At 48.5% G+C, this 23,070-nt stretch overlaps 1 pseudogene; it reads right to left on the bottom strand.

The window, feature by feature from the left end:
* Positions 1–12,896: 12,896 nt before the first annotated feature.
* LOC144102583 (uncharacterized) lies at positions 12,897–14,275 on the bottom strand (annotated as a pseudogene).
* Positions 14,276–23,070: the final 8,795 nt, after the last annotated feature.

Below are 23,070 nucleotides of genomic sequence, written 5' to 3'. Positions count from 1 at the left end.
AGCGTGTTATCGCCTCCGATGCAGCAGGTGTACGGCGAAGAACGAAAATATACTGGGTTTCTGATTATTGAGTCGCAGCACTTTTTCACGTGAAGGCAAACTGCAAAGGCATAAATGGCATATCTTAATTCCGCTGAGAACCATGATCTTTGAGACTCTTCTAATCATGTTTCTGAGAGATGGGCACATCCTTGAATTCTCACCCCCGTTGTTCCCCCTTATTCTACATGAGGTTTTAAGGAGAAATAAATGTACAGTCACTGATCAAATGCTTCTTAATTAAGCGTGTTGGACAGTAACGATAGAACGATGTAATGGTATATTCTCGAGCGATCCCTTTAAGGGAGAGCGTGTACATGTTCGTTTGATGTAGTACTGTTCCCAGCACCCTTACTTCAGAAGTGGGTGCCTTTCCTCGCTCTACCTGTCAGCATTAAAGATTATTTTATTTCATTCTCAATATGCGTCGCGGTTTAAGGAAAATTAGCTCTTCAAAGATTCTAAAAACAATATACAGGAAGGTATTGCATTGCCGTTGGACAATGTTTTTTTATTCCTGAAATAGCAAAGGAAGCGGAGGACTCTGACAATAGTTGCGGTCACCCGATGCAGTTTGATTCGTGGGGGTTTAACGTCGCAAGCCAACTCAGGGAATGAGGGACGCCGTAGTGAAGGGCTCCGGAAATTTCGACCGCCTGGGGTTCTTTAACGTGCACTGACATCGCACACCACACGGTCCTCAATAATTTCGCCTCCATCGAAATTTGACCGCCGCGGCTGGCAACGAACCCGCGTCTATCGGGTCAGCAGCCGAGCGCCATAACCACTTAACCACCGCGGCGGCCCGATGCAGTTCTACTCAGCATGCAGTGCGAAAAGAAATGGATATTTTATGAACTTAGTCGAAAGGCAGTGTATAAATTGTAAGATAAAATTAGGATTGTCATAAACAATAAGCAATAGGTCTATAGAAAATAGTCTATATGTAGTCTAAATATTGTCTATAGACGATAGGAAATTAAGGCGGTTAGATTCTGGTCTATAAATTGTCTATAGGTCGTCTATAGACAAATGGCTGCTAAGCCGGTTAGACTTGTCTATAGATGGTTTATACATTGTCTATAGACGAAAAGAAATTATGGCGGTTATAGGCTTTAGTTTATGGATGGTCTAAAGATTGTCTATGGACAAAAGGAAATAAGGCAGGTATAGACTTTACTCTATATAAAATCTATTGGCCACCTATAGACACAGGAAAATTATGTCTACTATAGACTTTGGTCTATACATGGTCTATAGACTTTCTATGCACAAAAAGGAAATGAAGCGGTTATAGACTTCAGTCTATAGATAATCTATTGACCATCTATAGACAAAGAAAACTTGTCTGTTACAGTCTAGTCTACAGATATTCTATGGACCATCTATAGACAGAAGAAAATTAAGGCGGTTATAGACTTTAGTCTATAGATAGTCTACGGACCACCTATAGACGGAAGGAAATTAAGGCTGTTATAGACTTTAGTCTATAGATAATCTACTGACTGAATATAGACAAAGGAAAATTGTCTGTTATGAACTTTAGTGTATAGATGATCTATAGACAGTCTATGAACAAAAGGTAGTACGGCGGTTATAGACTTTAGTCTATAGATAATCTATTGTCCGTCTAGACAAAAAAAATTGTCTGTTATAGACTTTAGTCTATAGATAGTCTATGGACCATATAGTCTATGGACCATCTATAGACAGAAGGAAACTGATGCGGTTATAGACTTCAGTCTATAGGTAGTCTATGGACCATCTATAGACAAAAGGAAATTAAGGCGGTTAGAGACCTTAGTCTATAGATTCTCTATAGACATTCTATTGAAAAAAATCCAAGTTTGAAGGGCGTTTATAGAGTATAAAAAGTCTATAGACAGTCTATAGACCATTTTTATAAGGGCGGGCGCCTTAGGCGACAGGGTCCGCGCGTTCATCACCCAGCTTTTGATGTGTTTATTTCCGAGGGTGATTTCCGACTTCGCGTGGAGTGAGCATAAGCTAGGGTACTATTGCTTGTGTCGGGTATTGTTCTGGCACTGACATGGGCGCCACCATGCGTCTCCATAGACGGCAATTCGCGCGTCATGTAGCTATGGCTAGCATTTCTGGATATTAGGGGAGCCTACGACAACGTTATTCAAGAGTATTTGTGGGACATACCGGGCACATTGGATGTGGAAGATGGAGTAATTATTCCTTTAAAATATATATATATATATATATATATATATATATATATATATATATATATATATATATATATATATATATATATTGGAATGAAGAAGATGAACCAGCCCCGAAGCCAACGACGACGAAGCGCTCGCGCCGCCGGTTGGATGCTTGTGCTGGATGGAACACTGCCGCTTGTGTCTGGTCTCTCGGCTCTCTGCCTCGTAGATTGCCTGTGCCAAGGCCTTCGTAGCCGGCGCTTCCATCGTGCCAATAAACCGCTCTACATTTGGTGGAGGTTGCTGTGTTCCCCTTTTCACCATCACCGTGGACCTTCGCAGCCGCACCATCCCGATGTCCACTACCAAGGCCAGTCAACAGCCCGCCGCCACGTCGCAGCCAGTCATCTGCTCCGGTGCCGTCCGGCAGCGCGACCCAGCTGTCTTCAGCGGCCATAGCGACCAGGACGTGGAAGATTGGCTGGAATCATACGAACGGGTGAGCCGCCACAACAACTGGGACGACCGCGTCAAGATTACCAACGTCATCTTCTACCTCAGCGATGTCGCGAACCTCTAGTTCCGCGACCACGAGGCCGACATTCCCACTTGGGCCGTTCTAAAGAGCACCCTTGCGGAGGTTTTCGGCCCTCCTGCAGTGCGGAAACTGCGCGCTGAGCAAAGCCTGCGCGTCCGAGCTCAGCACACGGATGAGACTTTCACCAGCTACATTGAAGACGTAGTAGACCTCTGCAAGCGTGTTGATCCGGCTATGCCCGAGGCTGACAAGATCAAACACATCATGAAGGGTATCGATGACGATGCTTTTCAGCTGCTGTTAGCGAAGAGTCCCACCACCGTTACCTCGGTGTATACCCTTTGCCAGAGTTTCGACGAGTTGCGCAAGCAACGTCTTTGCGCTCGTCGGCCTCCTCCGCCTGCCGACTCCATCTCCGGCCTGGCCATCAATCCAGATCTACTTGCTACCATCAAAGACTTTGTGCGGGACGAGGTCGGCCGGCAGCTCTCGCTCCTATCTCGCCAACATCTGACACCGACCCCCCTCAGCGCTGAGATCCGGCACGCCATCACGCAGGCGGTCGCTGACGCCCTCCCTCCTCTTCCACAACCAGCCCCCTTGGATCCCCAGGTCGGCCTTCCCCCGACCCCGCCACCGCCTGTTGCTGCTCCGTTGAGCTACGGTCCTCCAGTTGAAGTGCCGCCTGCCCCCACTCCCGTGCCTCTCACGTATGCCGAGGCTGTCGCGCGACCACCGCGACCGCAGGCTTATACGTACGTTCCTCAAGTGGTGCCTGCGCCTGCTGCTCCACGGACCCGCTTCACGCCCCCTACCTACAACCCTTGGCGCACGGCTGACAATCGACCGATATGCTACGCCTGCGGTCTTCCGGGCCACGTCGCGCGCCTCTGTCGACGTACTCTGCATGCGCCTGTCCACCCTCTGCCAGACTACCCTGATGCAGACCGTACCTTTCGCCCACGTTTCGGACCACAACCTCAGGAGACCTCTCCTGACCGCGAGCACGGTCGCCAGCCCTACGTTTCCCACCGCTCGCCTTCGCCTCGCCGCCGCTCATTGTCGCCCATGAGGCGTCGCAACGTCCGCGCCGATTCGGAAAACTAGCAGCCGCAGTTCCGGGGGCACGAACTGCGCACTTGTATGTTGGATACAATCCTTCCCTACAACCCCGACAGCTCGGAATATGCTTCCCTCTCTGACATCACCCGCCATGCTGAGCAGTGCCGCCAGTTGGCTCGCTCCTTCACCGCCGAACGTCAAGGTCTCCGTACCCATGCTTCCGATCAAGACACGCCCGCGGTTCACTTCTCCACTGGCTCACTGGTCTGGCTCTCTGTTCCGAATACGTCCAAATTTTCGGCCAAGCACATCGGCCCTTACCGCATCTTGGAGCGTACGTCACTGGTCAACTACATTATCGAACCGGCGACACCTTCTTCGGACCATCGCCGCCGTGGCCGCGACGTCGTTCACGTCAGCCGCTTGAAGCCGTATTATAGCCCCCTCGTAGTCTTCTCTCCTTGAGTCGCCAGGATGGCTCCCTCTTTCCGCCGGGGCACTTGGAATGAAGAAGATGAACCAGCCCTGAAGCCAACGACGACGAAGCGCTCGCGCCGCCGGTTGGATGCTCGTGCTGGATGGAACACGGCCGCTTGTGTCTGGTCTCTCGGCTCTCTGCCTCGTAGATTGCCTGTGCCAAGGTCTTCGTATACGGCGCTTCCATCGTGCCAATAAACCTCTCTACAATATATATATATATATATATATATATATATATATATATATATATATATATATATATATATATATATATATATATATATATATATAGATTTAACAGAAGTGGGCACTTCTACAAAGACAATTTTATTTATCAACGTCTTTGTAGAAGTGCCCACTTCTCTTAAATATTCTGCGGAGCCAACGCAACCTACGTTCGTGTGTGTGTGTATATATATATATATATATATAAAGGTACCAGAGTGCTTATAAATTGGGAAAAATGTATCACGGCCTGTAGAGAAACAGCGGGGGCTTAGGCAAATATGTCCTCTGTCTCCTTTTTTGTTCATGTTGTACCTGCAAGGGTTGGAGACCAAGCTAGAGAGGAGCGGACTAGGCTTCAACCTTTGTTTTTTCAAGCAAGGAGAATGGATTAAACAATCATTACCGGGACTAATATACGCCGATGATATAGTGCTAATGGCTGACAACAAGGAAGATTTACAGAAGTTGATAGACATAAGTGGTACAGAGGGAGATAGATTAGGTTTCAAGTTTAGAAGTAGTGCATGAGTACAAGAGTTGAGTTTCCCCTTCCAGTGGCGATGAGAGGAAACTACTTGATGATGAAATCGGGGTTTCTTGATGACCCGGTGGTTCTACTCGCAAACATTCACATTACTCAAGGAAAGAAGGTTAACTATTTATTTACAACATAGGTAAAAAAAACGAGAAGAAACAAAGCAAGGAGAAAACTATTTACATCACTAAATTGTGGATCAGACGAATTCAGCCCCCGCTCAACCCAGAGCGCTTGGTTTTAAACCCTCTGTCTCCGCCCTTAGCGGGGACAGCAACCAATAAGATAACAAACGACCCATCTCGCCAATCAGTGGTTAGGGAAAGGAAAATAAGGTCCGCCCACTGATCAGAGATTGGGGAAAAAGTTCTGATTAAAACATTTGGGAAGGAGGTTTCAAATAACCACACAAACAACACAAATGCGACTTCCGTTCCCCACGCCACCCACGGCACCACAGATGCTAGAAACATGTGCCGACGAGGCGATGACTCAGGTTGTTGACAGCAGCAAAGAGAACACAGTCGTTAAGGGAATAATCCGTTTCCTGGTCACCCAGCACTCGGTCCCCACCCAGCTGTATCTCTCCCGCATCGCCGAAGTCTCCTCACCCCTTGACGACGCACACATGTCGACAGCTGTATCTGGTTAGGCCTTTTCAAGGCGGATTATGCCCGAGGCGGGGCGGGTAAACAAGGACGTCCGCTGCAAGACGGAGAAAGTAGGGACCAGACGGCTCCCTTTGATGCGGCACGCGGCGCCGACACTGGCGCGGCCTTTCTCAGTCTTCGTTCGAAGAACGGTCAGCGAACTCCACAACAAGTATCTTGGGGTGTGGATAAATAACGGTGCTGAGTATCTGACAGAGCACGAAAAATATGTAATGAATAAAGCTAGTAGGAATGCAGCTGCCATGGAAAGCAGGGCACGGTGGAATTACAATAGGTATGAAGTGGTAAGAGGTATCAGGAAAGGCGTGATGGTTCCTAGCCTGACTTTCGGTAATGCGGTCCTGTGCATGAGGCCAGATGTTCAAGCAAGGTTAGAAATCAAACAACACGGCGTAGAGAGGCTAGCTTTGGGAGCACATGGCAATACACCAAATCAGGGGGTACAGGGTGGTATGGGATGGGCGTCGTTCGAGAGCAGAAAAGCTAGCAGTAAGGTAGCATTTGAGGAGCGATTGAGAAAAATGGGGGAAAAGCAGTGGGCCAGGAAAGTTTTTAGATACCTGTACATAAGGAATGTTGACACGAAATTGAGAAAGCGAGCTAGAGAATTGACAAGCAAATATCCGGACAGCAGTAGTGGGGCATCGGTTAAGAAAAAGGTTAAAGAAACAGAGAGAGCTCTGGGGAAAAAAAAAGGATGCTGACGAAATCGGCACTGGGAACTTACAGGCTCTTTAAGGAGGAAATTGCCAAAGAAAATATCGATGATAATTGTAGGGGAAGCTCTCGGTTGCTTGAGGCCAGGACGAGAGTTTTGCGGACTAAGACATATAGAGTCAGGTACAACGAGATAGACACGTTGTGCGTTGCGTGCGGAGAGGAGGAGGAAACGGCTGAACACTTGATACTCTTCTGTAAAGGGCTTCACCCTACAGTGGAAAGCAGCGAGGCTGGCTTATCCAAGGCCTTGGGGTTAGGGACGGTGAAGGGAAAGTAGATTTTAAGCGGGCAGAAGTAACCAAGCGAAGGTTATGTGATTGGTGGTTAAAATCAAGATAAGAGTAAAATTTCATAAGTCATGGCTAGGTGGCTTGAGCTACCGCCCGATTTAAAGGGTTCAGCCCCATCCATCCATCCATCCATCCATCCATCCATCCATCCATCCATCCATCCATCCATCCATCCATCCATCCATCCATCCATCCATCCATCCATCCATCCATCCGTCCATCCATTCATCCGTCCGTCCCTCCGTCCGTCCGTCCGTCCGTCCGTCCGTCCGTCCGTCCATCCATCCATCCATCCATCCATCCATCCATCCATCCATCCATCCATCCATCCATCCATCCATCCATCCAACCAACCAACCAACCAACCAACCAACCAACCAACCAACCAACCAACCAACCAACCAACCAACCAACCAACCAACCAACCGTCCGTCCGTCCGTCCGTCCGTCCGTCCGTCCGTCCGTCCGTCCGTCCATCCATCCATCCATCCATCCATCCATCCATCCATCCATCCATCCATCCATCCATCCATCCATCCAGCGTGCGGAGCTCCGGACGCCTTCGGCAAAACACACCCCGCGCGTCAGTTTGGTGGCTGGGTTTGCGTTTTTCTTTGCCGAACCTCGGAGCCACTGGTCGTAAATTTGCGCTTCTCCGCGGGAATGGGTTTCCTGACATGGCGGACCGGGGCCCGTACGCGTCGGCGTCCCAGCTCCGTCTGCTATACATGCATTCCCAGAAATCGTTGGGAAGTGACTTTGGGAATGTGGGAGTGCCGAAAGAATAATTGCTTCTTGGGAAGAAACCCTGCGATGGCCGCGAGCTCTGGGCGGGAGGGCAGTTGAGGTCGGAGCTCGGTAGGAGACGGACTTCCTCCCGCATGCTTGCTCAGAACGACGGACTGTCCTAAGTCCGAGGGCTGCCCAGCCCCGTCATTCTGTATCTATGCTGCGGTCATCATCTTAACTGCACTGTACCTTTTTATTGTTGAAATCAAGTGTATAATTAAATCATTTTCTCAGTTAATCCAGCCAATTCGAGATTTTTTTTTGGCGAAGCAAAGAAACGGGACCTACGGATGAAGAAAGAAGAAAGAACCAGCAACAAGTGAAGAAGAATAAGAAGAGTGAAGAGCGATAAATTTTTAGTCCTCCTGTAAACAGGCGGTCAATAACATTGGCGAGGTCGTGTCTCCCTGCCTCAGACCCTTCTTTACTGGAATTTCATCAGTATAGTTTTTAAACCGCACTTGCAGGTGAAAAGTCAGAATCACAAGGTCGCCTTTTCTCGCAACCCGCCGCGGTGGCTCAGTGGTTAGCGCGCTCGGCTACTGATCCGGAGTTCCCGTGTTCGAACCCGACCGCGGCGGCTGCGTTTTTATGGAGGAAAAACGCTGAGGCGCCCGTGTGCTGTGCGATGTCAGTGCACGTCAAACATCCCCAGGTGATCGAAATTATTCCGGAGCCCTCCACTACGGCATCTCTTTCTTCCTTTCTTCTTTCACTCCTTCGTTTATCTCTTCCCTTACGGCGCGGTTCAGGTGTCAAACGATATACGACACAGATACTGCGCCATTTCCTTTCCCCAAAACCAATTATATTACTATTACTTTTCTTGCGTGCTATAGCTGTTTCCTTGGAGAAATAGCCCATTTTGTACTCAGTTTGTTCGTAAACAGTGAAAGAAAATGGTGTAGTGAATGTAATGTCGCTATAATATTAAATTCTTTTTGCCCTACTTTACTCATTTTTTACATCCTACCATCTAAATCCCTGATTTTATTGAGAGCGGCGACGTGGGGCACAGACATAGAATGGAAAATTCGAATTAAATAGGCGGTCGTTTTATCACCCACGTCACCCCTGGGGATAACAAAGCATCATATCAACATACACATACTGCATGTAAAAACGGCTGTTGCTGTGGGGACCGCCACACACAAGAATGTTTGTACTTGAAGTGTTTTACACCAGTGAGAGCATCTATAGTGTTACATCGATGAAGTTCTTTATTAGACGAGAATCCGCCATTGGACGCGTCATTTCGCGTTGAGGCAATTCACGATAAGCCGATTCGTCCCGATGAAAGTGCCTCGAGCAAGCCACTACACCGTAACAAGTTCCTGTTCCCGCAGCTCTCTGGCGTCGCTGGCGCCAGAAATCTCAAAGAACGGAACTTCGTTGCTCTGCTGGTTCATTAATTATCGGCACTCATCTAATTGGCAGTGCTTGCGAAATTTATTTTTGTCACTAAACTCCGACAAAAATATTTGAGTGTGTATTTGAACCACGCGCGAAAAGGGGAAAACAACGCGGTTCCGCACGCATCAATCCTCCTTCGAGTAGTACGCGGCGCTACCGCACCGTGGCGCCGATTTTGTTTAAAACTGCTCATGGACTTTTCCAACAAATGCTTTCTGACGCTAGCTACATGGAAGTGACAGCGCGAGTGTGTGAAGCTTCAGAGCAAGCAAAGGAAGCAGCAGAGAGGAGGAAATGCATGGAGAATGGGGAAGTGGAGAGGAAGCTAGTGAATGCGCCGCGAGTTGCTCGGCTTTCGCAAAACAGCGCAGCTAGCGCAGACCCCGCCACATTAATCTAAATGACAACCTGTATTGGTTGGAGAACGTTTATTGTCAGCACTGAACCTATAGTGGGCTCCACGGCTCTGGGCAACCTTGTGATCCCACTCAGACCCGGACTTGCGTCAACGGTTCTGAGCTGGCCAGTATAACCCCCACCGCTCTAGAGAAGGGACTGGTAGTATAGGTCACGCCGGTGGAGGCGCCTTTTTGCGCCCCATAGAATGTGATCGTACCCGACTATCTCGCCGCAATCTTTGCAAGTCGGATTGTATTGCGCTGGTTACATCGGAGCTAGTCTTGACGGGATAAAGAAGGCTCGCGTCTGGAGCCACCGCCACATTACCTCCTGGCTTTTGTCGAGCTTTTTGTTTGGTGGCGCATAGATACTCCTTTACCGTTCATACTCATTGGTGTAGTCGTGAAAGGATATGAATGCACCTCTCGTGAAATTTGGGGACTCAACCCGGCTCACTGCTCAGCTGACATAACCTCGAGCTATACTGTGAGCCAACTCGTTTCCCCTGTTCCCAGGTTGTGCCGGCACTCATATTAGCTCCACCTCTCTTTGGTTTCAGTGTTGATGTCGTGGGATTCTTTCTGCCTCCTGGGAGACCATACCCCGCGCGAAATTGTTTATAGCAACCTTGGAGTTGCAAATTACGGTGACTGCTTTGGTGCTGACCATTGCCATGGCGATAGCCGCCTCCTCCGCTGTACCTGAGTTTTTGTTTTGACCGAACCGGCCGTTACTGTTTCACCCGAGTCGTTCGCGGCCACGACCACAAAGGAGTCGCCTCCTTCGTATTCCGCCGCGTCTATATAGGCTGTATATTTGAGACTTCTAGCTTGGCTTCAGGGGCATTTGCTCTCGCTCTCCTCCTGCCTTCGTTAAAGCCAAGGTACATGTTTTTTTTGGAAATTGTTTAATAGTGAGTAATTTTCTCCCTTCGGTCGGTGATTTTGCCTGCGCGTTTCTTTCCGAAATTCAATCATATAGTCCTATAGGTTGCTCAGGATCTCCCTCCCCGCGGTGAGGTTGCGAGCCTCCTAAATTGAGCAAATGTGCCTCGCATAGTTCCGTGGTGGTGTTGTAGATCCCCACTTTAAGAAGCCTTTCTGTAGGGGTGCAGTGGGCAGCCACAACGCTGCTTTATATGCCTGTCTTATGATCCCGTCTATTTTGTTCTTTTCCGCCAGTCCTAGCTTGAGGTAGGGGATGGCGTATACTATTCTGCTAATCACAAAAAGCCTGAACCATTCGGCACAGATTTTGACTCCCCGTCTTTTATTGGCTCTTCGCTTTATGAGCCTTGGTGTCATGTTATCTGTCGACTTAAGGTTGTTTATTGTCTCTCTGTTATTTCTATGGTCCTGGACGATCAGTCCCAGAACCCTGATTTTGTCCACTCTGGCTACCGCTGTCCCATTTACCTCTACGAGAATGTCTCCTGCGTTGGTATCGCGTTTGCTCGCCCCCCGGGTCACCAGAAGTTCGGATTTGCTTGCCCAGCATTTTCACCCTGCCCATTCCGCGTATTCCTGGACAACATCGATCACCTGTTGGAGATTTTCTTCCATTTACGCATCGTTGCCCGTGTGCGTCCATATTGTGATATCGTCCGCATATAGAGTGTGTTTTATCTTTTTGACAGTCTTCAATAGTGGCGGTAGGTTCTTCAACGCCAGGTTCAAGAAGACAAGGCTAGAGCACTGAGCTCTGCGGGGTGCCCTTGTCTCCCAGCCTAAATGTTTCGGACTTGATGTCTCCTTGATTTATTTATACTGTTCTTTCGGTTAGAAAGTCCCTAACGCAATCGTAGGTCCGCTTGCCAGGGGCAATTTCCGCCACATTAGTTAGTATGGTCTCGTATTTAACATTTTCGAAGGCTTTATGTAGGTCAAGACCCAGTATAGTTTTGCCGTCTCCTTTGTTGGGCAGGTCTACGATGCCTGCTTTGAGCTGGAGCATGACGTCCTGCGTGGATGAGAGGAGGAGGAGGAAAAACTTTTATTAAGAGCATAAATACTGGGTGGGTTCAGTAGGATAACCCACTGGTCGCCATCACAATCCGGCCCCTCTCCACCAAAGATTTCTGATCGGGAGCACTGTGGCTATGAAGGGTTGCCCCTAGCTCTCATATGTCGGATCGGGATTGCTGTCCAAGTCTGGGTTTTCTTGACATTCCCAAACTATGTGAAAGAGTGTGCCAGCTGCACAACAGAAGGGGCAGGGCGAATCGTATGTGTCTGGATGCCATTTACTGCTCAAGTAGGGATTAGACAGAGTATTTGCTTGTAGTCGCCTGATTGTGTGCGTACCGCTGCTTGTGAGTCGGACATAACTATTGCTTCGCTAACCTTGGATACCGCTAGTGTGATGCCTGCTTCTTCAGCCGATGTAGTATCCACCGCTTGTATAAGGCTGTCTGCGATTATATCCCCCCGGGGAGAAACTGCCGCAATTGGCACGACTCCGTTAACGGGTCCAGCCGAATCGACGTATAGATCGTGTCCTTGCTTCCATCCCAGCGCTTAGAGAGGTGTCTAGCTCTCGCTTGTCTGCGTCCTCTGTTGTGTTCCTCATCCATGCGCTTTGGTACGGGGTGAGTCATGATGTGCGATCTCATGTGCATGGGCATGTCGATCTTGCTGGTGACTTCCCGTGGTTGACGGATTCTGCTTCTGTAATATTTTCCTGCCAGGCTTAGATGTTGAGAGCGTGACAGTTTGGTTGACACGGTGGGCCTTTATTTTTTCGTCGATGGTGTTATGGATCCCCAGCTGTAGTAAACGCTCAGTGGATGTGAACAAAGGGAGTCCCAGCGCCGTATTAACCGCCTTTCGAATAAACACATCCAGTTGGTCTTTCTCCTTTTTGCTAAGCCGCAAGTACGGGGTGGCGTATGTTATCTTAGAATGAAAATCTGAACTAATCATTCTCTCTGAGCCCATTTCTTTTCTTCCTTAGGCGGCATCGTATTCTAGAGACTTGCTTTGAATAGTCTTGGAGCTGTCTGATTGTAGTGGTGTTAGTGTTGCCGCTGAGTATGATGGTTCCCAGGATCTTGATTTCTTTCTTGATCGGAATGCTCATACCCTGGACCGTAATAGTGACCCTGGACCGTAATAGTGTGGTGCAGCCATTGTGTTTCACTGCGAAGATGACGTCGTCTAAGTAGACCTGAACCCCATGAAATCCTTGCAAGATGGTCTCCATGCGAAGTTGGAACACTGCCGGCGTGGAAGCCACTCCGAATGGCAGGCGAGTGGCGCTAAACAGTCCCTTATGCGTTTTTATGGTCGTAAGTTGCATGGCTTCGTCGTCTAACGGTAGCTGATTGTAAGCTTCCCGCAAATCTACCGTGATGAAAACCTGACCACCGTTCAACGTTGCCAGGATATCTTCTACCCGGGGCAACGGATATTGCTCAGTGTGACAAGCTTTGTTTACCGTGAGTTTAAAATCACGGCAGAGGCGAATGAGGCCGTTACGCTTTACTACCGGCACCATCGGTGCGGTCAACTTAGAATGAGGCACAGGGACAATAATACCCGCGGCCAAAAGGCGCTAAAGTTCAGCGTCTACCCTTGGACGAAAGGCGTACGGAACTTCGCGTGCTTTCCAGAATTTCGGTACCACGTTGTCTCGCATCTCAAAGTGTACCGGCGAACCCCTGATGAGACCTAGGCCTGGCGCGAACACGTCAGCGAATTCTGTTACCGAACGGTGCACGTTAACATCGTCCGTACCAACGAAAGGCCTGTGCTCACCTGTCGTGTTCACGTTCATTACTGGCGCTTCCAGCATGTTGAACGCCTGGATTAGGTCGCGTCCGCACAGGTTGGGGCCGGAGCAACAGAGGACTGTCGGGGATCCGTCCGTAGACCGGTTGCCGCACGAAACCTTGGGCTTGAGTGGTCCCCGAACGGGAAGCCTTCCAGGAAGCAAGTCACTTTCAATGGCGAATCACGCAGCTTAGGCCACACTTATTTTGATCATAGGTGGGCCATGTGATGACCGACACTGGTGACCCTGTATCGACCTCCATGTCCACTGGCACGCCCCCACAATTAAATGTGCGTACAATGAGTTGCGTGATGCCGACGTGGCTGTCCGCTACTTCCAATGCGAACATACCGTCCGTGCCCACAGATGTGCTCTCCTCCCGAGACGATAGGGTATTTACCGCGACGCGACAGGCCTGGTGGCCCTTCAATGAACTCTCTCTCTCTCTCTCGACGGAAACAGGCTCGGGCGATATGGCCCCGCTGTTGGCACTTGAAGCATGTTGCCGAATGGAACTGGCAATCCTCTGATTCGTGCCCTTTCGATCCGCAGCGGTTGCAAGAAATAATCCGTGGCCGGTTTCTCGGGCGATACGCCTGTCCTCCCATCGCATGTACGCTTCCTTCAGAGGCGTGGCTCCTTACCTGCTGCGCGCTCGCTTCTGCCATTTCGGCTTATAGCACGATTTCTTCTGCTTCACTCCTCGTCAGCTGCGGTTTCGCAAGCAACTGCTGACGAACTCCTGCGCTTTGCAGCCCACAAACGATGCGATCTCGCAGCATTCGATCCAACGTTGCGCCAAAATTACATGTGTCCGCTATTTGACGAATGACAACTATGACATCTTTGGCAGGTTCGCCTGGCAGCTGGTCGCGTGTAAAGAACTTGTAAGACAGTGCTATATCGTTTTGTTGCGGCGAAAAGTGCTGCTGCAACAAAGCTACCACTTGGGCGTACGACAGTTCGTTCACCTTGTCTGGCGCGCATCGTCCACTAGGTAAATCCACGGTGTGGGTCGTCAGCGCTGCAACCAACAGGGCCCGCTTCTTCTGGTCGTCCGTGATGCCATTGCCTTCAAAGAAGGCCTCCAGTCGAACTTGGTAAGCTGGCCACTAGTCACTCGTCTCGTCAAACTGTGGCGGGCTGGCATGTCCTCCCATGGTGGCGAAGGCTGCGGCGTACTAAGAGGACGACCCGTTGTCTTTCCATCCTCGTCGCAAGTGAAGAATCCGCACCATACACAGGGGTGGCTGGCCAAGACAGCGTTTATTGCTTTGATGCGTGTTAACGTAGGCATTGTGCGAAACGGTTAGAGGAGTGTGAGGAGGACAGCGACGGTAACTGCTGCCGTAAGTGTGAGGAGGAGGACAGCGGCGATAACTACTGCCGTAAGTGTGAGGAGGAGGACAGCGGCGATAACTGCTGCCGTAAGTGTGAGGAGGAGGACAGCGGCGATAACTACTGCCGTAAGTGTGAGGAGGAGGACAGCGGCGATAACTGCTGCCATAAGTGTGAGGAGGAGGACAGCGGCGATAACTGCTACCGTAAGTGTGAGGAGGAGGACAGCGGCGATAACTGCTGCCGTAAGTGTGAGGAGGAGAACAGCGGCGGTAACTACTGCCGTAAGTGTGAGGAGGAGGACAGCGGCGATAACTGCTGCCGTAAGCGTGAGGAGGACAGCGGTGATAACTGCCGCCGTAAGTGTGAGGAGGAGGACAGCGGCGATAACCGCTGCCGTAAGTGTGAGGAGGAGGACAGCGGCGATAACTACTGCCGTAATCTGGCGTGACGTCATTCCGATGTAGCAGATTCGGTGTGCTGATCGTGTACGTGCTGTTCACGGCATTGATTCTTGAAGTGTCTTTGTCCTGGACGTCTCCATATGGTAGCTGCGCGGCCGAGCACGTAGACTGCAGTAGGTGACGTGGCAAGTAATCGTTCAAATTCCACCATCTGGGCCTGAGGATTATTTTATAGTCGCTGCCGTCAAATAGACAAGTTCTTTCTTTTAATATTTTTACAGTCAGGTGCATTTACATTTAGGCTATTTAGGTTAGGTGCAAGCTACAGAGTAGAATTTAGTAATGATGATGGCTATGAATTTTTTTCGGCGCAAGCGCCTCTGTGGCCAAAGAGTGCCATGGGACAAGGTTTTTTTTCTTATACTCAAGGCGGGGTCAAAGACCCATTTCCCAAGCATTTCAACCCAAAGAAGCCGAGCACCAGGCAAGGGAAATCTTGTACCCGCTGTATCACTGGTGGGTGCCCAGCGGCACTGGAGATTGAACCCTGCACCTTTCACATGCGAGGCGGATGCTCAATAGACTAGGCCACCACTGCGGTGAGAATTTAGTAATTGTCCTATAGCGGCCAGGTATTCGTATTGGCAGCTATAGGGTGTTCAACGCTCATACGTGTGTTCGTTATTTATTAATGTGTTAGTAGATTCTTTTCTATGAGACCGGCATTTTCAGTAGGCACAATTTATTTGAACACGTGTTTGTAAGTGTCGTTTTGAACCTGTACATATTCTGAACACACTGTGGTAGGCTGCTTGGTGAATTTGAAGGAAACGTGATTTGAAACGGTAGAGGAGATTGCAAGCGCGGATTTTATGTGCAAATGTTGGGTATTAAGTGCACGCCTGGACAGGGCTGACCAAGACAACGCCACACGGTAGCGTCGCGTGCGCAGGCTCTAGAAGCAGAGCGAGATAGAAAAGTCACAAAATCGAAAATATCGGGAACAGTTTGATCAAATGGAAGAACAAATGGCCGACACCACCATCGGAAACCACAGTGGCGGACATTCTAGTTCGAGTCACGTCGATGGGGCCTGCACTTGCCTGGACAGCAAACACAGAGTAGATCAAGCAGGTTTGGACAGGAACAGCTATTCACAAGCGGCAGCTAGGAAGTCTGGAGGCGATGGGGAGGAAGGGAACAAGGCAAATCCGAGAAAGGAGGTAATGCCTAATCAGAGCCAACGGGGGGACATAACAAAAGCGAGTCAGTGATAACAGGAAGGAGAAACCAGAAATTAGGAGGGATGTAGAGAGCACCCAGGTGCTTATCGCTGGTGACTCAAACATGAGGTGCAAAGGAGCTATATACTATAATGGAGAGGGTAAATGGAGATAGGCGAGTATCAGTCGGGAATTTCCGGGGGGTGGGGGGACAATGAACGCGGTGCTATGAGAGAGGGAAAGCGACTGTGGGAGAATGCAGCAGGGCGCAATCTGGCAATGGTAGCAATTTGGAGACAGCGCTGCATTTATTCTGCTGCGTGACATGGAGGACAACATCGAGGATCTGGATGGATGCACAAATTGCAACGGGAAGTTAATGTTAGACTTCTGTGAGCGGCGCAACCAAGTAATTGTAAATAGAGAAACTAAGTGTGAAGGACAAATCACGTGGGAATCCCGTAACAGGCAGACGACCATTGACTGCTGCTTAATGTCGCAGTGGATGTATAGCAAGCTCGAAATAATGAAAATAGACGAAGAGGGGAAGTACAGCCTCGGAAGAGATCATAAGCGTATTAGTCTACAGTTGGGAGCCTCGATCAAAAGAGGAATGCAGAAAGCTCAAAACGAGAACGAAAAATTGAACGACTAATAAATAGGGTAAATAGCAGCAGGCGTCGAGGAAGCAATAGAGAAACGACCCATGGAAAAGCGGGATTATAATCAGTCAGAACTACTCATTAGTGCAAAAATAAAAGAAGTAAACGGAGTAAACCGCTGGGGAGGAAAGAAAAAGTCAAGAAGTTGGTGGAATAAGGATATTAGAGAGGCCATCGAACAACGACGTTGGTATCACGGGAACACAGAGAAGCAAAGAGGGCGCAGTTATATAAAAAGGAAATAGGCCAAAAATGGGGATCTTATCAACAAAAGAAACAGCAAGTGCAGGTCCTCGTCCAGGCTAAAATAAAGCAGTCCACTAATCGCTGGATGGCTGAAGTTTGCGATACAACTAAAGGAGGGCCGAGAAAAATCTGGAATCATATAAGCTGGCTGGGTAAAGCGAATGACCGAAAGCAGGAACAGATTCACGATGCCGAGGGACAATGTTTAGAGGGAGATGACGCTGTGAACTACTTTGCATCAGTTATAGCTGAGTCGTTTAGGAAATACGATAGGGTAATCACCACGAATGACGGAGCAACACAAGGCAGTATAATAGAAGACAGCTTAGAACTGAGCAATCGTAGCCGGAAAAAGGCCGAAGCAAATATTTCAAATGCACATCCGCAGATATAGACGAAATTCCAATCAAGCTGGTTAGGGAACATAGGCCAAGACGTAAGGAAAAGTTTTTAAAAGCACTGGACACCGTCATAACCAAGAAGCAAATTTTGCGCAGGAAAACGAATTTAATTTATAACATGTCCAGTACTCTTGGACAAAGGTTTTGAATATTGCAATATTTTAGGTACTATTATGAAAATATTGAAGGTCTCTGTTCATTGTTCTGACGCGTAGCCAAAACTTTCTTTTAAAGCTTTTCAGTCGCTCGCATCGAGCAGTTAAGACTGCAGCATAAAACCAATCGGGAACGCTTTTGACGATAGCAATAAAAGCAAGCCTGGTCACGGGGGATCTGCGGATATATTGATTGTTGTAGTTTGATTTATGGTTTAATCGGGTTTAATGTCCCAAAGCGACTCAGGCTATAGATTTTTATAGTGAAATCTTACCACCGTATATGAAAAGATTGCTTTCATAAACTCTTTCCCGCTGAAAAATGCTTTTGGCCAGAATTGTTGAGTATGAAAGGGAAAGGCGATAGCATACGCGTACAATCCTTCAGACAGATTACGATAGCATCTGCTATTTACAGGCTGGCAATGCAGGCGGTGAAATTACAGATGAAGGCATGGAAGATACTCAGAGGACTTCAGAACTAGTTCAGAAGTGGTAGGCGCTTAGATTATAGCTTTTTCGAGCTTACCCAATGCATTAGATATCTCTCTGTATGGCGCAGACGCGTAGAACCTTTATTAACTCAAAATAAATTCCCATTAAAACAGTTGTGAGTGCTGCATTCGTCCGTGCATGTGCTTACGTGTTTCTTATTGTGTTTTTGCTTCTTCGCTGCCGTTATGAATAAAAAAAGTTACCAAATAGCAAAAAAAAAACTTGTTTTGCTCATAGAAATATAGGATGGAAAACAGACCTCTGTATTTAACCCTCCTGGTTATAAGCGGTTTATAAGACAACGTGAACAGAGAACTCCTGTTGAACATACTGAAAGATGAAGGTATCGTTCATGAGATAATTGGTTTCCTACAGGAAATATCATGATCATCATCAGCCTGACTAAGAGCACTGCAGGGTAAAGGTCTTCACAATGCCTCTTCAATTAACATTGTCATTTGCCAGCTGTGGCCATCCTATCCGGGAAATATACCCAGATACTAAAGTTGAAATCACATAGGAAGGGACAAGAAGTAGTACGACAACCGTCAAGGTACAGATGCGGACATAAGTAAACGGAGCCTTGTTCTAAATGCAATAACGCCTTTCCTATCGGACATGAAGAATCATTGTTTGCCCGTCAGAAAGCGCACCAGCGATCACTACCGGAATATACATAACATAGCTGGCAGTTTCAATTATGCAATGCGTGGAAAGTGTTAGAAGGCAATAGCATCCTCCGTTTACTTTTTTTCGCACCTGTACACAAAGGATTAAGGCAAGGCTCCCTTTATCATCGCTGCTTTTCATGCTTTATACAATAGATATGGAAAGAAGACTACAAGAAAGTGACCTCGGTTATAATCTGTCGTAGAGATTAGGCGGAAAGGCTGTTGAGCAGCGACTACCGGATTTAATATATGCGGGCGATATTGTACGGTTAGCAGATAGCCAGGAAGATTTGCAAACTTTGGTGAATTGCTGTGGAGACGAAGGAGACAGCCTAGGTTTCAGTTCTAGTGCAACTAAGTCAGGTGTGATGATTTTAAACGATACAAATGATCAGGAGCTTACAATACAAGGCCATGAAATACCCCGAGTGGCCGAATACAAATATCTCGGGGTATGGGTAAGCGAAGGGCAGATGTACACGGAAAAGCACGAGGATTCTCTTATAGCAAAAGGGCGAAGAGATGCCGGGATAAAGAAACAAAGGGCGTTGTGGGAGTACAACAGGTATGAAGTACTGAGAGGTATTTGGAAAGGAATAATGGTGCCGGGGCTTTCTTTTGGGACTGCGGTTCTGTGCTTAAGGGCAGAATTTCAGTCGGGATTAGAGGTAACTTAGAGAGCTGTTGGAAGATTAGCACTAGGTGCCCGTGGGCCTACAAAAAACGATGCAGTACAGGGGGAAATGGGTTGGGCAACGTTCGAAGCACGGGAAACTCAGAGTAAAATACTATACGAAGAACGCCTGAGGAAATTGGACGATAAATGGGTGGGCAGCTAAGGTATTTAAATACATGTACAAAAAGAGCGTTGACTCACAATGGCGAAAAAGAACTAGGAAGCTAACCAGTAAGTATGCCAGACACGAGGACGGAGAAAGAGAGAACATTAAACGAGAGGTTAAAAACGCGGAAGGTAAAAATTGGATAAATTCAATGTAAAAGAAGCACAGTGTAGAACTATATCGATACTGGAAACACCAGATCAGGAAGGAAGCGTTTTTTGATAACTCAAGAGGCAGTGCCCTGCTCTTTGAAGCTAGGTCAGGATGTCTTAGAACGCGCAGCTATAAAAAGAAAGTTAACGAAGATGACACACGTGTGGTGTGTGGTATATCTGTGCAAACAATCGAACATCTTGTACTCGAATGTGATGAGATCCATCCGGATGCCGATGCAGACACTGTCACTCTCCTTGAGTCCCTAGGGTTTATAGATAACGATGCTCATGTGGATGAATGTGCGGTGGAAGTTGGCAAATATCAATTGAAAGATTAGTGGCTCAAAAGTGGAGAGGTCACATAAGGTTACAAGTGTAGGATTAAAAATCTAGTCAAATAAAATGAAGAATTTATAGACCAATTTTTATACCGTTTAAGAATTATAAAGAAAAACAGCCCAGCATAGTGGCAACTGCCACCACAACCTTTGAAAGGGCCACAGAAAAGAGTGTTCGAGCTTGGCTTTAATCTGCTTGTACTATGTAGAGTGCAGGCCGCAAAGCGTTTGCGCCGCACACGAGACCTCAATAGCAAGCGCGAAATTTACAATGCATTTTTTTTAAATTCCAACTTTCGCACCTTGCGGCTACGTGCGGTGCCGGGCTTTCTCGCGCGAAACCTGGCATACGACGTCACGTCGTGAACAGCCGGGGGTTATTATTGTGGTGGTTCGACAGCGCAACAGCACACACAGACCAAGTAGGAGACCAGACACACAAACCAGCGCTGGTTTGTGTGTCTCGTTCTCCTACTTGGTCTGTGTGTGCTGTTGCGCTGCCGAACCACCACTATGCATCACCAACTAGCCCAATCTGCAGTTCTTCTACAGGTTATCATTGGTTCACCACGCCAAGTTCTTTCGGACGTCACGCAGCTACCGTAGCCGCAGCCACTCCGCATGCCCCGTCAGCCGGTGGACGTAGGGGAGGGGTCGAGTGGGTGGGACTGGCGCAGGAGCGCCGACGTTTTGGCACGCGAAAACTGACGAGAGAGGGAAAGACGCGAAGACGCAGAAGTTCAAATTTTGTCTGCATATAACTAATCTTCCACAAAACGCATTAGAAAAATTCCTGCTGGATGATATTTGTGAGCAGCGTTCTTTAACATCCCAGACTTAACGCACTTTTACTGAGAGCTCCTTCCTGAAGCCCTTTAAAGGGGACGCTCCTACCTTCCATCCATACAACAACGCCGCTTGCCGCACCATCACTAGTCACCCGCATAGACCGTTTACAGCACGCAGTTCTTCTGTTTGAGACCAGATAGCGCCACAGGCTTGCTTGAAACACGGCGCCATTACTGGCCTCGTATGTTGCCGGCGTGTACGCCTCGAAGCAGCAGTGGAAATACCGCGGGTGGCTGCCGAATGTGTTCTTGCTGCGAAGACGTGGTAAGGCAGAGGAAATACGTGCTGCGTTTTGTGTTGCAAGAATTGCGACAGAGTTAAAGGTGCGGGATACGATCGTCTGCGAGCTTCACGGAGCCGAACTGCACAGGGTCGTACTGCCCTGTTCGCGTCCGTTCGGCATGCACCCTTTCCGGACGGGCGAACGCGAGAAACACGTTCGCCAGCTACATAGCCAATATACAAAGAAAGGTTACGATCTTGGAAAATCTGCGAGGGTAAGTGCAGAACACTGCCGCATGAACAAGCTGTTCCGACACCGAAAGCGCCACTTTGTGCTTTCAGTTGCTGTGCCGTTGCGCCTGGGTGTGTAGCGATACCCTATTGCTCGTAAGTTAAGGTGTGCGGCAATTATAGGAACAGCGGCGCCCGAGGCCGAATTAGGAACGGAAAACAAGGACAACTTACGCTGCTACATGTCGCTACTGTGGATTGTGCAGTGCACAGCCGTGCGAACGGACAACGCGTACCATCCGCGTATTGTATGCTGTCTTGGTGCTACAGCTTAACTTCACTCCAAGTAGCGCGGTTTTCATTGACCATATTCGAAATAAAGCATTTGAGTTACGGCTGCTGTGCTGGGTGGCTGTCACTTCCTCGTGGTCCATGCGAGAAAGTCACTGAAAGTGACTCCACAGACCAGCGCTCAGAGTGAAGCTGATTACTTACCGCCAACGAGACCTCGATCATTTTCGTGTCCGCATATCGAGCGTGGAGCGTACCACAATTTCATATGTGTGGCTTGAACTTCGTAAAGCATGAACGCGTTGCCGTGTGCGCGTTACAACAATTACATCGTGGAATCCCTCGAAACGATTTCACGCCAGCTCGTGAACGCTGCTTGAGGCATGGTACTGCTACCATGATAGTTAACATTTGTGCGTCTGTTTATTTCTGTCGCCTTTCTGTGTTTAACAAACCAGTAGGTAATATTTTAGGTTTCCTAAGCACCGTTAACAGGTTGTAAACAAATGCGTACGGTGTGCACGTGAGCATTTAAATGCTCACATGCATCCAGACGGCGCTCTAAATTTAGAGCCGCATCTGCATGCATGTACACAATACAACGACCTGCGCTGCCGCAGGAACATTAAACTTTGCTGTTTTGCATAATAACAATAAAAACATTCATCAAAGCCTTCTGCGGATGCAAAGACAAGCATCAGGCGATCCACCCGTTGACTGGCTCCGCGACATGAAACCCGACACTGCTTTCACGGCTCAAGTGATCAAATTAGGGTTCTCACATGTCCTTCTAATCTTTGGTGAAACCATAGTGCCTTCATCCTTCATCCTACTCTTTACACCCGAATCAGTGGAACCACTGCCTGTCCTAACCGAACCATCAGACGCGGCAACAGTCGCGACGATGCGCCCGCCGAGCTGTCAGGAGGCGTGTAATGGCGGCGTGCTCATGTGATCAAAGATGGCAGCTCCCATGATACGGCGCTCTAAAGCGTCTATAGAGGAGCAAAGCCTGCCGCCTGCCATCCGAGTGGGCAAATTGGCGCTCGGTAGTGCGATATATTCGTTGTATGCCAAACCGCGTTCGGTATATATAAAGTAATAATAATAATAATAGGTTTTTGGTGGAAAGGAAATGGCGCAGTATCTGTCTCATATATCGTTGGATACCTGAACCGCGCCGTAAGGGAAGGGATAAAGGAGGAAGTGAAAGAAGACAGGAACAAATAGGTCCGTAGTGGAGGGTCCGGAATAATTTCGACCACCTGGGGATCTTTAACGTGCACTGACATCGCACAGCACACGGGCGCCTTAGCGTTTTTCCTCCATAAAAGCGCAGCCGCCGCGGTCGGGTTCGAACTCGGGAACTCCGGATCAGTAGTCGAGCGCCCTAACCACTGAGCCACCGCGGCGGGGTAATATATATAAAGTA

Source organism: Amblyomma americanum, chromosome 8, assembly GCF_052857255.1.
Source record: "Amblyomma americanum isolate KBUSLIRL-KWMA chromosome 8, ASM5285725v1, whole genome shotgun sequence".
Taxonomy (NCBI): Eukaryota; Metazoa; Arthropoda; class Arachnida; order Ixodida; family Ixodidae; genus Amblyomma; species Amblyomma americanum.
This window is presented reverse-complemented; position numbering and strand designations above follow the sequence as displayed.